This window comes from Monodelphis domestica, chromosome 5, assembly GCF_027887165.1.
Source record: "Monodelphis domestica isolate mMonDom1 chromosome 5, mMonDom1.pri, whole genome shotgun sequence".
NCBI lineage: Eukaryota > Metazoa > Chordata > Mammalia > Didelphimorphia > Didelphidae > Monodelphis > Monodelphis domestica.
This window is the reverse complement of record NC_077231.1, coordinates 166294409-166299609: the sequence shown is the minus strand read 5'-3', so window position 1 is coordinate 166299609 and position 5201 is coordinate 166294409. Positions and strand designations below refer to the sequence as shown.

General features: G+C 38.1%; 1 protein-coding gene across 2 annotated transcripts in view; it reads left to right on the top strand.

The window, feature by feature from the left end:
* Positions 1 to 1184: 1184 nt before the first annotated feature.
* The window catches only part of FBXL13 (F-box and leucine rich repeat protein 13), a 333413-nt gene continuing 329396 nt past the window's right edge, over positions 1185 to 5201 (top strand). For both annotated transcript variants that reach the window (XM_056799508.1, XM_056799506.1), the window contains exon 1: positions 1185 to 1372. The gene's annotated coding sequence lies outside the window, so the exon portion shown is untranslated. The remainder of the gene's footprint in view (positions 1373 to 5201) is intronic.

Sequence of the window (5201 nt, the reverse complement as noted above, 5' to 3'; positions counted from 1 at the left end):
TGCGCATGTGCCCGGTCAGCCTCTGCTGGGTCGGAAATGGGAATTTTAGCTACGCCTTCTCCCCCCCCCCCCCCTTACCGGCTGGCTGGAAACTGCATTCCAATGATGCAAACCCGCCTAATACAATGTAGTTCTGCGTGTGGAAGAGGATGGGGGCTAGAATTTGTTGTGGAAATTGCATTTATGTTTACCTATCTCGTTTGCACATAGCCACTCTCCAGATAATTCCCCAGCTGACAATTCCAAGAACAGATCTTCGGGCTATCCCATTTTGGATCTAGGAAGAGAACCTGTAAGAGATTTTCCTCCATTTTTTAAAATGGAGGAGAAGGTGAGAAATATGGACCAATCCATCTGGAAAGATGCTGTAGAAGCCAGGGTTCATGCAAAAACCGCAAGATTCATTAAATTGTTTTGGAAAAAAATACATATTTCAATATAATTAACTTATTTAATAATAACTATATTTATTTATTGAAGTACATGATTTTGAGGAGGGGTCCATAGGTGTCACCAGGCTGACAAAGGGGTCTACAAGCCCCCCCTTCAAAAGCTTGAAATTAGAAGGGTCAGGCATGTTAACTAGGCACAAACACTTGTATTCTTCAGTTCTAATCCTTATATAAGAACTTAGTGCTAGTGAAAAACACAGATAAATAATAACTAGCATTTCTATAAAGCTTTAAAGTTGCTTTTAAAATGTATTAATTCTTCTGAACCTCATAGCACTAGGAGGTGATGACTATTATCTCCATTTTACAGAAAAGGAAATTGAGTCTGAGAAGGTAATTGACCTGCCTGGGATTTACACCGTACCATAATCAGAATTTGAATTCCTCTTCCTGACTCCCAAGCTAATCCATCACACCTGGATTGGATATATTTTGCTGCACCAGCTCTCAACACAATGCCTTGCACATAGAAGGCGCTTTTATAAATGCTTGTGGCATGAATAACCGCCTGAATGAGTGGCCTAGAAAACCTCTTCCATCCCACTCTCACTCTTCACTCCTATATCGAAGTCTTTGATTCCTTGAATTGTTACCAGAAAGGTTAGCTTGGTCCTAACGCGGGCTCAGGCAGTTGTGCCGGCCATCTTGTCAGGCGCAGCGCCCACTGCGGTTGGGGGATGGGGAGGGAGGTATCCAAGTTCCCGATTGTCAGGAGCAACGCACAGGAAAAGAGAATCCTGAGGCAGCCGCTTGCTTAGAACGGTGCTGGAGTACGAAGAGGAAAAGCTTGGCTTTATTGCCCTCCAGACTTGGCTAGGCCCAGCCCACCAGGGCAGACCCAAAGATGTTCTGCCCTGAACGATGCCACCCTAGAGATGAAGAACTGCTTCAGGCAGCAGGACCTACCCCAGGTGTCCGAGGTACTAAGGCTGAACAGGGAACAGGGTGACCAGCCATTGGCGGAGAAGGAGCAGGCTCCCAAGCCCATGGCCTCCCTCATAGGTCTGGACACTCTGGGCCGACCCAACAACAAAAAGCAAAACCTTTTTGTACCGGACTTCTTAAATCTGTAAAAATGAGGGTGTCGGACTTACACAATTACTAAAGACTCTTTTCAACCCCAAATCGAGCCTAATCTGTCCATTTTCCTCCTTTTACAGATCAACTTCTCCATATTTCTCCATAATCTAGATTTTCACTCTAACTGTCCATTTCGTCATTTATATCAGGCTGTGTAATGTGGTGTGGACGATTTAGGCAGTTTGGAATGATGGAAAGAGGGTCAGGAGGAGACCCGGATTCGTGGTTTACTTCCATACATTTATTTGTGTGGCCCTGTGTAAGTCTTGTCACCTTTATGAGTTTGTTTCCTCATCAGTTAAATGGGATAAAAATATCTTGGAGTCAAAACCTCATCAGGTTATCAGGAGGCTAAATAATGGCCAGAGTTCAGAAGGATTTGACTCAGGAGCTCAAAAGAGATAAATGTTCTGAATCCAAATTATGGTCCAGATACTGACTAGCTGTGACCCTGGGCAATTTCTCAGCCTCAGTTTCCTCATCTGTAAAGTATGGACAATGATGCCCTCTTCTCAGAGTTATAGTAAAGATCAAATGATATTACATGTGGTATTTTGTAAATCCTTGTGTTATATATAAATGCTATGGATAATAATGCTGATAATAATTCTTTGTATTCTTTAAAGATCTTATAAAAACATTAGGTAATATTTTTCTTGTTTTCTCCCCTACAACACTCTGATCTTTTCTCATTCATGATGGGTAACCAGTGTCTCCTTAGACTGAAAAGTGATGCTACATATGGTGATTAAAAGCAGTATTTTTTTCCTTTCCTCTCTTCTTCCCTCCCTTCCCCTTCCTTCTTTTTTCTTCCCTTCTTCTTGAGGAGCTAACAATCTACTGGGAGAGATAACATGCAACCCATCATATACAAATAAGCTATAATTCAGTATAATTTAAAAAATACATATGGCTATTAATTCTTCAATAGTGTCATGACTTTTATAAATGAAAACAATAATTACTTATTGAGCATTCTTTTAGCTAACAGTTTTCCTGTATTTTTACCAGCTATAGATTATTTATTTGTATATATTTATTTATATTTATATATATATAATGTTGTATATATTTATAAATATATTTATATATATTATTATATTGGTATGTACCTACAGAATGTGTTAAATGCATTCTAGAATTTTTTTCTAAAGCTTCTCCAGTAGTTAAATTTTTTAAAAATTAATTTATTTTGTTTTTCCCACTTGCTTATTAATTTGTTTCAGCATATGATCTAGCAAAAGAATTTGGGGTTCATGAACTTGTTTTCCTATGTATTTTTTATGCATGGGGTCAATTTTTAGAGGGTTTTGAATGACAGGCTAAGGTTTCTAAGTCCTACCATTATTTTGAAATAGTGTTTATTCTCATTGTTACTTTGAAATTATAGTAGTTTGTAGGCACACTAATAGATATATTACTCTGCTGCATTAAAAATATTCTGGTAACTGAATTTCAATGTAGTTATGTCTTTTGAAATTCTGTTATATTTTATGCATTAAAATTATATATGAGAAATAATTATGAAAAATAATTGAAATATGAATATGAAATTAAATATGAAATAATATATGAAAAATAATTATGAGAAGTTCATAGGCTTTGTCAGCTTATCAAAATGGTCCATGATACGAAAAAGGTTAAGAAATCCTGGTCTAGTTTATCTAACTCAGCCTTTTGACAACCTGGTTCTGCTTTTTCATTTTAAAAAATTGTTTACACATACTTTTTGAGTTAGATAGGCAGATAACAACATTTATTAAGAGCTTACTATGTGTGTGGTATTGTGTAAAGTGCTGGAAATACAGATAGATACAAGCCAAAAGAAATACAGTCCCTATCCTCAAATTCTAATTGGGGAAGAGAACACATAAAGGGGTCCCAAAAAACTGCCCAAGCATCTTTATGAAGGTGTGAAGGGGGGGTGAGGGCCTTGGAATCAAAGAATGAGACCTTTGATTTTCCAGACCCTGATATTTTAATGCCAATAATCCCTATATATTCCCCCCCAAACAGTAAGGAACCTCATGTCACTTTAAAGGTAGGAAATTCATACTATGACTGTCTTTTAGACACCGGAGCATCTAGGTCAGTTCTAGTAAGCAAACCAGATGAGAAATGTGATTCTATTGGCTCTTTAAATGTAGTAGGTGTTTCAGGAAAACCATTAAAGGTCCCAAAACTTTCTCCTCGCATGGTACGTGTGGGACCCCTAACTGTTGAGAAGTAGTACAGGGATTCATGGGACAAATTATGAAATATCTTTAAGAAGAAATAGTATTTGCAGAGGACTATTTCAAGCTAATTCTGAACTGTTTGAGGTGAAGTCTACTGGGAATAGTCCAAAGGCCAAGGCCTAAAGTAAAGTGAACTAAGCCTCCTCTATTCACTGCCCATCCTGTTTAGAAGTAACCAGAGGCAACAGGTTTGAGATCTGGGACCTATCACATACCCTCATTTAAGAAGCTAGGGGGATTGACTAAGAAAAGCACTTAAGATATTTTAAGTTGAGTTCCTGTAAATTTGTTCAAAAAGAAAGTTGAATCTCTGGAATTTCACCCATCCCTCTCTAAGGCAAAATGATTGCTGCCTGAAGTAGAGCAGGAGAGTTGGGTGAGGAGGCTGGCTGCTCATGGGGACTGGATTAGAACTATATCTATATTCCTGGTCCCTTCCTCCTCTGCTTTAAATATTGTTAATCTAGGGGAAATAATTTCTAGGTTTTAAATTGCTTTTCTTGGTCACTATCCCATAACTAGAAAGGAATGCCTCAAGCTTTATTCAAAACCTTAATTCCCTTTCCACAAAAGGTAACTGTAATGAATAGTGAATGAGCCCATTTATCATAGCACAAAGAAACCAAGAGAAGTCATATAGATTAAAAGAATGTGCAGAATGAATGAGGTTTTCCACTGGGAGGTTTCCCAATTGAGAGAAAGCCCTAGAGTCTCTCCCAAGGAGAAGTTCCCATAATACTTCAGTGAGGTAAAATGGAATGGGGACAAATTTAAGCAATGGTGTCCAGTGGAAATAGAAACACATCTCTGGGCTACTTGTTTACTTAGAATACCATAAGTTAATGTTTTTTAAAAAATATTTTATATTTTATTCATTTTATTAAACATTACCCCATTAAATTTTAATCTGGTTCCAGAATCTGACTGACACCTTTGTTGGAGGCACTGACTTTTTTTCTGGAATTTTTTTGGTAGCTTCTTTCTGGAATCTTGCTCTCTCTCCAAAGACTTCTCCTTTAAGAGAGATGGGAAGCAAAAGTGTTCTCTTTAGAGAAGTGGAAAGACAGAGAAAAGGACTCTTTCCAAGCTCTCACAAATTCTGCCTCCAATGGGATAGGGGATACAAATGTGAAAAGGTATGGAAAGGGGAATAATCATTCTTTCCGCCAATAGCAAAATGTAGACATTTGAAATGTGGGCACAACAATTTGTCATTGTTGTAGTCCCCCTTTTCTCTTTAGTTTCCGTTTTGAATGGACATAAACAGTAGTGTTTACTTGTGATAGCTACTTCAGCAGCTTATAAGCATTTCTGCCCGTTTACAGGTTTGTAGGGCAGCTAGGTGGCACAGTGTATAGATTACTGGACCTAGAGTCAGGAAGACTCATTTTCCTGAGTTCAAATCTGGCTTCAGATACTTACTAGCTGTGTG